Source organism: Physeter macrocephalus, chromosome 1, assembly GCF_002837175.3.
Source record: "Physeter macrocephalus isolate SW-GA chromosome 1, ASM283717v5, whole genome shotgun sequence".
Classification (NCBI taxonomy): domain Eukaryota; kingdom Metazoa; phylum Chordata; class Mammalia; order Artiodactyla; family Physeteridae; genus Physeter; species Physeter macrocephalus.
The window spans coordinates 14,191,890-14,203,218 of record NC_041214.2 but is presented as its reverse complement, the minus strand read 5'-3'; positions in this window follow the sequence as shown (position 1 = coordinate 14,203,218).

The following is an 11,329-nucleotide window of genomic DNA, read 5'->3' as shown; positions in this document are numbered from 1 at the left end:
AATCGGGGACAACTGAAATCCAATCTACGTAGACATGAACAGTATGAGATAAAAGGAGTGGATTTGTAGAAAGATATTTGAACTGCAGGAAGAGTGAGTGAAAGTTGAAGTTCTGCACAGATTGTAAGAAATAAGGGCCTAACTAAAATATTTTTACACAGGAAATGCTTTGGTTCTGACTATAAATTCAGATATTTTAATCAGAATTATACTAAAATTTTACATTTTTATTTAAGAAATATCTCCTGAGCAAATTGTCATTAAAAGAGAATAGCAGAGGGGCTTCCCTGGTGGCGCAGTGGTTGCGCGTCCGCCTGCCGATGCAGGGGAACCGGGTTCGCGCCCCGGTCTGGGAGGATCCGACGTGCCGCGGAGCGGCTGGGCCCGTGAGCCATGGCCGCTGAGCCTGCGCGTCCGGAGCCTGTGCTCTGCGACGGGAGAGGCCACAGCAGGGGGAGGCCCGCCTCCCGCAAAAAAAAAAAAAAAAAAAAAAGAGAGAATAGCAGAGAAGGGACTGACAACAAGAGGGAAAGGTCAAGGAAAGGGAGATAGAATCTGTAGGGTGCTTAAGCCAGGGCAGGCCTGGAATCCTAAAGAAAAGTTATGCATGTGGATATTTAACTTGTTGTTATTTGTGCAACTTTAATATATTACATGGGGCGTAATTTTTACAGATTGAAATTCTTGGCTTTATCACTTGATATCTTATATCCTTTGCAGTTGGCTCCTATGCTGTCCTTGCCCATAGGTCTTAAAATGGTATGATGTAACACTAAATTTTTAATGATGCTGATAAAATCACAATAATGATAATGAAGAACTTTTTCCAAATGCATCCGCTTATCTCCCAATCAATTAAGGTTTAACTTGAAAACATTTGACAATATTATATGCCTATTCTTCTCCAAGTTTAAATGTGTATTTAGAATCATGCTGTATTTAATGGGGGCTCTGTTAACTGGTGGTTAAGAATATAGTCTTGAAGACCTGGATTCTGGTCCTAGCTCTACTTTCTGGATGAGTGACCTTGAGGTAAGTTAACTGAGCTTCAGATTTCTCATTAGAAAATGGGGATAATAATATCTATTTAATAAAGTTGTTATAAGACATAAATGGTAGGATGTACGGAAAGTGCTTAGCACAATGTCTGCTACTTAGTGGGCAACAAGTGACTAGTAGCTGCTGCTGACCCTAATTCAACTCTTTGGAATTTGCAAAATGGATCATAACTATTACAAGAGACAGGATTCCTCATGAGACTCCCATAACTTCCTGGAGATGGGTAGGCCAGAAATTCTCTGGAAACTGTTGAAACATTTGTTTCCAGATCTGATGAATTCCAACACTTGCGCAAAAAGCAGAAATGAAAACCATTAACTAGCATCTGCAAAAATCATTATATATGAAAATTTGGGGTCAGTTCTCTTTGGATCCTAGCCATATTCCACTTCTTAGTGTGAGTTTCTACATTTATTTTGTGCTTTTGCTTTGGATTTTGTTCAGATCGTCAGCTAACATCAGTGAGTTCCCCTATGAACAAACTTGTTCTCCTGTGTTATACAAAGAGGTTAAGACTTGCTTATGAAGGGACAAAGACAACCTCAGTTAGAAGATACTAGTATCTGACTTTACAGTTGGAGGGAAATGTGTGACTCAGTAGTGAATTCTTCTTTTTCCTATCTGTTTGTTTGTTGGCTGTCCAGTATATTGAAAGCTGGAGAGGATACCCTCTCCAGTTTTCCTCTTGATCTTGTGCATTGTTCCCTTAGTTCTAAAGTAAATATATGATTCTCATCACAAGAAAAAAATTTTTTGTACCTATGTATGGTGATAGATATTAACTAGACTTATTGTGGTGATCATTTTGCAATATATACAAATATCGAATCATTATGTTGTACATCTGAAACTAATATAATATGTCAATTATATCTTAATAAATAAATTAATTAAATAAACACATGAAAGCAAAATTCAAATATATCAAAATGTTCCAACGAGCCCTCAGTGTAAGATAATACAAGTACATGAAACCACCAGGCAGAATATAAGAAGCAAGGCCTGAATTTACACACATGTGATAATTTGAAGCCTAAGGTTGAACTGAATATTTTTTATAGATGAAACTCAAAGTCTTACTATTAAATACACTACCAAAAAGAAAAAAAAAAGTCAATTTAAACTAGGCAGAAATTTAGTTGTGTTAAAAGAGTGAGGAAAACATAGACAAAAATCATTAACCTCCCTTCTTGAGGCGCAAATTAACTTCCTAGCACCCGCTTTATGGCATGGGCCACGTTCCTGCCTATAATTTAATAAGCTAGGAGAGTAATAAGATTTTCTTAAAGGGCGGGAACCTAATACATTAGCTGGTAATTTTGAAAATGAAGTAAACTGAAAGAAGATACTACCAGATAAAAAGGCAAATAAGAAATCAGAATAAAACTAGATAAGATGGAGTGAAAATAAAAGTTATGAAAGAAAACTAAATGAATTGCATAAATGTAAGTTAATAAAAAAATCAATTAAAACAATTGTATAAATTGGTAAGAAAAGACAAAATAGATTTTAACTGATTGAACTGGAGGCTAAAAGTTTTAAATAAATTAATAATATTGTTAGGATATAATCAGTAATTTAATACAGTGGGTATCAGGAGACTATAAACCAAAGGTGGAGGTGTGTGTGTGCATGTCGTGCTTTTGCTACATTAAAATGATGATACAAATTCAAAAGCTGATTACAGTTGTGAAGTTCTCAAAATAAAGAAGCCACAAAGCCTAGCATTCTACCCTTTTTTGCCCTTCTGTGTATGGGGTTGGTTCATGGGTTCTGTGAACTGAGAACTGGGGGCTGACAGAGGAAACCCAGACTGCTGCTCTGTGCCTCCCATACCTGTTTCCTGTTCCTGTTGCCCTGACCATGTAGAGACAACTGCGTCAGGGGAAAATACTCCCCTTAGTGAACGTGAAGCTAAGAGTTCCACTGCGTCAGACCCACCCAACAAGGGCAAGCACACTAAGAGGTGTGATCAATCTTAGGTCATTTTGGCAGCAGCAGAAGTCAGTCATTGCACACATAAAGATATTCATCACTCAGATTCTATTTTACCTCATTTGGACAAACAATCTTTTCTGCCTGATCATAGTCAAAGCTGTATTTTTCACCCAAATAACTTGGATGCAAAGCCTTTGGAAAATGTTTAGCTATCATTTTTTGATGATAAACTGTTCACATGTTCAAAGCTAAGTTAAATGTGGTTCTTTTAACTGCACTTTGGAAGTCAGAATTATCCTCGAATAGCTCAAAAATTAATATAAGAATATAAATGTCACTGATTAGAAACAGTTCTAACACAATCTTGTATTATGAGAATTTTAAACTTTATTGTAAAATCAACTGTGTTTTCATATTCTTCACCTTGAAAATGTCTCATTACATTATGACTCTGATCCCAGATTGTTGTTTTGATTTAATAGCTTTTTGTTCTTTTATAATTTTAAATGTTTTTTATGTTTAACTAAATGAACATAAGGAGATATATTAATTTTTGAAGCTCTAATCACTTTGTAATTAATGTGCTTTCTTTACCAGGCACTCAAAATTCCATTCACATCTGAAACATCTCACCTTAAACTGCTTATCTAGATAGCTTTCAATTTTCCACAGTCTCTGAGGTATAATCAGTCACTGGGGAGGATGCCTTCCTACCTTTTTATTTTCTTCTAGATATTGCAGTGTTACCAGGCCTCCCTTTAAAAATATTGCAAAGTTTGGTTTGGAAGAAAATGATACCATTTGTAGCTATTACTGGAAAAGTTTGTCATCACCTCAGTAATATTCCTCCTGGTTATTTAATACCTTGGCAGTGGTATGCCCTTCAAAAAACATAAATAATGGAATTGAACTCTCCCCAAGTATTCCTTAAGAACATATTTTTGTTCTTAAAACTTTCTCCCTTAGATTTTGTCCTTAGTTCAAAAGTCTCTTCTTGCCTATATTCTGTCAGAGATGCACAGAAAATGTTTTTTGTAGTGCAGATGTTTCAAAGGTATTCATTATGTGGCAGAGATATTTAGAGTCTTCACAGAATAACCCTCATCAGCTAATGGGCCCTAGTAGGATGAGCCTGTAGAAGTCACTGGAATACACAGTGTTGGAGAAATTTATAGCCAGTCTATCAGCAGGATGTATTAGACATTTAGTCATGAACTAGGTGCCTAATTCAGAGCTGACAAAAGGTAAAATCCCATAACAATCCCTCACAAGGAGTAGTTTCAGGAAAAACACCACTTCTCTGTAAGGCCTTAGATACCTATAACTGGAAGTCTTGTTCCTGGATTTGTATGAGAAAGAAGATGTTTGTGATATTTAAAGAGTTTCTCTAGTAATTCCTGACATTGCATGATTCTAAAATGTATTCTATTAGTTCCAAAGAAGCAGCTCTTTTTTAACAGAACTATAATTTTTTTAACTGATTGTCTTGGCATGACTGTGCAAGATACAAGTCAAGATATAGGGAAAGAACTCAAAGTACATTAAGGAAAAAGATAAAACTAAATTTAAAGCTATATAATAATATTTACATCGCATTTACTATGGGTCAGCCACTATTCTCAACAATTCATGTATTTTAACCCATGTAATCCTCTCAAGAAGTCTATGAGCTGAGTTTTACTATAATCTCATTATTCAGATGTGGATACTCAAACACAGAAACCAGCTTACAGTAACAGAGAACAATGATTTCAACCCAGGGAGCCTGGCTCCAGAGATGGGCTCATAAACATTACACTCACTACATTGTCTCTTAATACCTTTCATCATGCCTCTGCATGCTCAAGAGCACAAAATTCAGGGCTGATATCTCCAAGTGCAACTATAACAAGACATTTCTTGAATTAATACTGATCCACTAGATCTATCAATGAGAACAAGTAGAACTAATAAGCAGTGCTAGGACGGGAAAAATCAAAAAGCAAGTAAGCATGACATAATATCAAAACAAAAAAATGCCAGTTTAAATCAAAATACAATTTTAAAATTATCATTAAGGACTGTAAACATTTAAACAGAGCCAGAAAAAAATGCCCCAAAAATATTAAAATGAAATTTTTAGAGGTAAAACATCAGTGGAGGAAAAAAAAAAACCTGACTTTAGCTTTCTGGTGAAGGCCTCAGAAAAGGCCTTCTGCCACATGAAAAAAATAAATTTATTGAAGATGCCAACTGTTGTGCTTCATTTAAAGATAAATTTCAAATATTTGACTTAGGTCTATAGCACAGAGACTCAATATCATTCAGTCATCGTCGATATATCTGTCCTAGCAAAGACATAATTTTCTGGCACATAAAATACATTTTAAAATAATATGCTTTTAAATATATTAGAAGAGCAATGATACCAGTATAATAATTCTTATATTTATTCAGTGTATCCCTAAGCCCAGTGCTGTCAGTTTCAAATGCAAAGCCTGTCATACTAACTTGCTTTTATTCCTCTAGCATGAGATATTCTATTAGGCATTGCCTTAGTCTAAAGGTTGAGTGAATGTATTTTTAAAAATCAACACATGAAGAAGGCTATTTCATCTAATTAGATTAATCCTCACCTAATAAATACACAGGGAGTTGCTTCAGAGTCATGAATCCAGCTCTTAGACAGTAGGTATTTAACCAATATTTCTTGCATGAATCAATAAATAAATTTATCTGGCCACCAAAGCAGGAAAGCAGAGTGTGCTTTCCTTGAACATGATGACATAGGAACTTGGGTTTCTCTCTCAACTTCCTATTGAAGGGTAGCAGAATATGCCACCACCAAATATGCCACTTTGGCATAAGAATTATTTTGAGCTGAAGGCAATTGAGAAGCAAGTATAAGAAAAACTTTCTGCCCTCCCCCATTTGCCTAAAAGAACATAAATTTATAAAGGTGTCCCTCTCCTCTCTCTATCAGGAAAGGACAGAAGTTAATCCCCAGAGATAATTCTAGATCCTTATAAGGCCAGAGACAGCACCAGGAAAATCTACATAACAAACCTTATTAACTAGTCCTTATCTTCCATTAGTTCCCCAGTATATCTACCTTTCTACAACTTGCCTCCCTAGGAACTCAAAGTCCTTTTCCTTTGTCTTATTACTTCTGTAAAATTTTATTTTTCTGTTATTAAGATAAGCCTAGGTTCTAGCCTTTGAGTTACTCATCACTGAGTACTTCCGTGTGTGTGCAATGCACTTGTTAGTAAACTTGTTTGGTTTTCTCTCATTAATTTGTCAGTCTTACTTGCTGGGCTCAATGAATCTAAAATGAGTAGAGGAACAAGAAAAGGTTTCCTTCCCTATACTATTACAGTGAAATATAAAAATAGAGAGGGGAGATCACAAAAACACAATAAAATAAAATGAAAGGCCAATTATTTACAAGAAACCAGTGTTTTACTCAAGTCATTTAGTTGATTAAAAACACATGAACAATTGCTATTACTGGCCAATTCAACCTCTTAAAATTTTTTTCATTTTTCATACTATTTTTAAAGGCTACAGGTTCAACCTCTTGAACCAGAATGAGGCACCTCTAACAGTCCTCAGCTCAGGGATAATAAAAGTACAATGATTTGCATGTAGATTGGAGCTGTTAGAAACTCTATTCCTCAAACTTCTTTTTGCCTGTGAAACCATGGACCACCCAACTTGTAACTTCAATGTACTGGGGCCACAGACCTTCCTCCCAAAGTGGGTATTAAAACAAAGCTGAGAAGAGAGGATAGAGGCAGGAGAAAAGACTGCACTCTAGACACAGAGTGGCTGACAGCTGGCTAGTGCGGGATAATGTGTCTGGAAAAAGGTACTTCCCTGAAGGTTCGTTGTCTTTTCAATTTTCAAAAATTTGAAAATCTGGATGTCAGAACTTTCAGTATCCTGTTAGTGGTATTATAAACCTCAGACTATTTTCTATTCCTTCAAGATCCATTAGGCCTCCACACCATGCAGTTATGCTACTGTAGGAAAATTTGTTCCCAGGCCTAGATATGGATTGGCCTTTTTACACTTTCTAAAATAGGTGTTTTCAAAAGGGGTGGTACTGCCCCTTTGGGGGACAGACGGGGATATGTGAAAACCTTTGGGATTGTCACCAGCATTTTCAGAGGGTCACTACTGTTATTTTGTTTGGTAAATTGGGATGTCAAATGTCCTGCTGTATGTGAAACAATCCAGCACAATAAACAATAATCTACCCAAAATGCCAATAGTGCTCTGTTGAGAAACCCAAACCCTAGAACATAAGTCATTACCTGAAATGTCACACAGAGGCTTAAGATGTAAAGTGGATAAAAGCAAAGCCCAATAGTGAAATAACAAAATTTTGGTGGAATGCCCTAAAAATCACAAAGAAAATAAAGTCTCACTCTCACCCAGTATTATTTAGTGCTATTTCTGAAATTCTGACTATGCATAAGGATGGGAAACAGAAAAAAGAATTCTTAAAAATTGTTAAAAATAATCTCTTGGGGGCTTCCCTGGTGGCAGAGTGGTTAAGAATCCGCCTGCCAATGCAGGGGACACGGGTTTGAGCCCTGGTCTGGGAAGATCTCATAAGCCGCAGAGCAGCTAAGCCCGTGCACCACAACTACTGAGCCTCTGCTCTAGAACCCACAAGTCACAACTACTGAAGCCTGCGTGCCTAGAGCCAGTGCTCCGCAACAAGAGAAACCACTGCAATGAGAAGCCAGCGCACTGCAGCGAAGAGTAGCCCCCACTTGCCGCAGCTAGAGAAAGCCCATGCGCAGCAATGAAGACCCAATGCAGCTAAAAATAAATTAATTTTAAAAATAATAATTAATCTCTTGATACAGATATACTCAGTTAATAGGAACCCCATGCACCAATAATAACAGGAAAAATCAAATGGCAAGATAATTCACAATAACAATAAAAATACAAAATGCCTAGGAATGGCCTTGATTAGAAAAGTAGGAGCAATCTGAAGAAAATAGCAGAAAGAAAATTTGAATATGGAAGACATCATTGACATATAGAACAATAAATGAAAAGTCATGTGCTCTTTACCAGGTAAATTATTGTTCAATAGTTTCGATCTATATTTCTTTCTCCTCCTCCTCCTCCTCCTCCTCCTCCTCCTCCTCCTCCTCCTCCTCCTCCTCTTCTCCTTCATCTTCTCCTTCTTCTTCTTTTTCCCTCCTCCTCCTCCTCCTCTTCCTCCTCCTCCTCCTCCCCCTCCCCCTCCCCCTCCCCCTCCTCCTCTTCTCCTTCATCTTCTCCTTCTTCTTCTTTTTCCCCACTTTACAAAATTATTGCTGCATATATCTGGGAGAATAAGAAGGAAACTGTTATATAATGAAGTATTTGTTTGATCTTGGTGTCTGATTCCTGGGAACGAGCCTCTAAATCTTTGGAATTTCCCGAGTGATAGAAATGCTTTTGTTGGTGAACCCATCAGCCACACCTGAGTTATGCTAATGAGACAACTCATGGAAGACCCCAAGTTAACTTCAGGATGCGAGCTGGTCATTCCAGAAATACCAACTATATTATTAGAGGATTGAGACTTTGAACCACATGATATCAACTCAGTGTCGAACCTCTGCGAAGGGGAGGAGTGGCCAATGATTTGATCAACCATTCCTATATAATGAAAGCCCAGTAAAAACTGAAGCCTGAGTGAGCTCCCATGGTTGGTTATCATACACTGATGTGCCAAGAGAGTGGCACATTCTAAAGACACAGAAGCTTCATGTTTAGGATTCTCCCAGACTTCATCCTATGCCTGTCCCTCTTTGGCTGGTCCTCATTTGTATCCTTTATAATAGAACTGTAACTGTAAGTGCAATGCTTCCCTGAGTTCTGTGAGTCATTCTATTGAGTTGTTGAATCTGAAGGGGTAGTGGGAACCCATGAGTTTGTAGTTGGTCAGAGATGTAGGTGACCTGAGAACTCTGGAGCTTGTGGCTGGTGTCTGAAGTGAGGGGAGTCTTGTGGAGGACTGTTTGCCTAATCTGTGAAGTCTGCACTTATTCTGGGTAGTCAGTGTCAGAATTGCATTGCAGAAACAATAACAAATAAAATTTTTAGTTCAGGTGGTAAAATTAATTATATCTTTATATAAGGCAGAAATTATTTCTCTCTCATTGAGCTGCCTGTTTATTCTGAAAGACTTTATTTCAAAGGACGAATCCCAAACCAATATTCCCTTGTACTGAAGATAACTCTCCATAGGTCTCTTGTGATTCTGCACATCCTCTGAGCAAAGATTGACTTGGTTCTGGACTAGCATTTCACGGATGTTTGTACAGCAGTCTTGGAAGATAGGGATAGTGTTTCCCAGCAGAGTAAAAAACAGACAAGCTTATTAACCATTAGAGAAGCTTTCTCTAAGCTCAAGTTTTCTCAAGTACAGCCCAGTATGTAGGCCGATGTCACCTTTTCATGTTATCTTGTGGGAATTGGGGCTCAAAGAACTGGCACAAAATAATTTTGATTCTTTGGCTACTGATATTGCTACGAATAATAAAATCTTTTGTCTTAGACCCAGGAGTCTTGAGTGTTCTACTAGCATCCATGAAACTGTGACAGACTAATTTTTTAATTTGCAGATAGCGTAATATCTCTGTACTCTTCATTGTTCTTGACACATTAGTCCTCTTGCACCTGCCTTAACACAGGTTTTCTGGCAAAGCATTATAGCTACTCCAGCCCTATGTTCCCCCTCAAAAACAAACATGAATATGGTCTCAGGTGCATTTACTCTCGTCACATCTCAGGAAGCTAAAAGTAGTTAAGGATCTTTCCAAAAGAGTGGCACAGAGAACATTTGGGACATTTATTGAAAATTGAATAAAATTGAAAATGATTGGAAATATTGGGTTAAATCGAATTTATAAACTGAGGTGTAAGAGAAAAAGGATTTGAGTTATGTGATGTCAAGTTTGGGGGTTGGGTAAGAAATACTAAACAATGTGATTTAGTTAACTCAAAAAAATAAAAAATGTATGAATGAATATGACTCATTAGTTTATATACAGATATTTATAGATAGGGAGAGAGGTAAATAGATGATAGATTGATATTTAGATAGATGATAGATATTTAGATAGATAGATGCAAAGATAGATTCATAAGTGTTGTCCTTTAAAATCTAAGGGCAGTAATGGTGTTGAGTTCATGGGCATTACACCTAAGAAACTAAGATGAAGCCCAGAAGACACTAAATGGTCAATTTATTATAAGTACATTCTTATTTATTCAATTTGAGACATATACATTTAGTATCTGACAAGCCTGGGCATGAGTGCACATAAAATTAATGTGGAACATTCATGGCTAGAAAGAACCTGGAAGTTGAGAATAAAAGTGTCAATAATTCAGATCTCTGTCTTCCTCTCTGTGAAACTAACTTGGTAGGAATCCTAACTAAGGGAGTCTAACATAACCCATCTTGTATAAGAACAACTATTAATCTGTCCTCATCTTCATGTAAAAAAATGTTCGGGCCAAATGAGTGCCACGATCCCTGCTGGAAAATGAGGCTAGTCACTTGATCACCTTGACCATTATGAAAATCGTGAAAACCAAAACGATACCAGTTTTTGAATAGCAGTATATTTTTCCTAAAGCTTGATGTTTGTATTTGGAATGCAGATCTTTTGCTGTGGTTAGAGTTGGCGAAATTGGCCTTTCTGGTGTGACTTCTGACCCTGTTAATAAATTACTTTCACATTCCCAAAGATAATACCTACTTAGTTCAGTGAATTATCAAGTCCCTTGTTAATCAAATCTTTTAAAAGCACCTACAAAACTGATTGGGGCAGGAGGTACAGAAAGAGGATGGTGTAGAGGGCATAAACAGTATAAATTACTCAGTTTTCTTAAAGAGCTTTCATCAAACAGGCAAGAAAAGATCAGGAAAAATGCAAAAAATGCTGTATATAATTAATGATGAAAATTCTGATAGTCCAAGAGCTGTAAAAGCAGATGGTGATGAAGAGAAATGTAAATAACTTGGAAGGAAAGGCCTCTTAGAGAAGGCAAGGCTTTAAACTTTTGAGAGAACTTGAAGGATGAAGGAGACAAAAATGGAGGTAAAGTTACAGAGAAAGGAAGAATAAATATAGGACTAGGAAGGAGAATAGCATGCCTGGGTTTGAGGATTACTTTTAAGGAGTAGAGGGAAAATCAGTCAGTTTATAGGATGAGCCTTAAATTTTAAGCACAGGAAATTAGATTTGGTGTGGTAAGAACTATGAAGACACCATAGACTATAGAGCAGAGTTTTAAGTTTTTTAAAAACCTGTCAACTTAGAATTCTTCA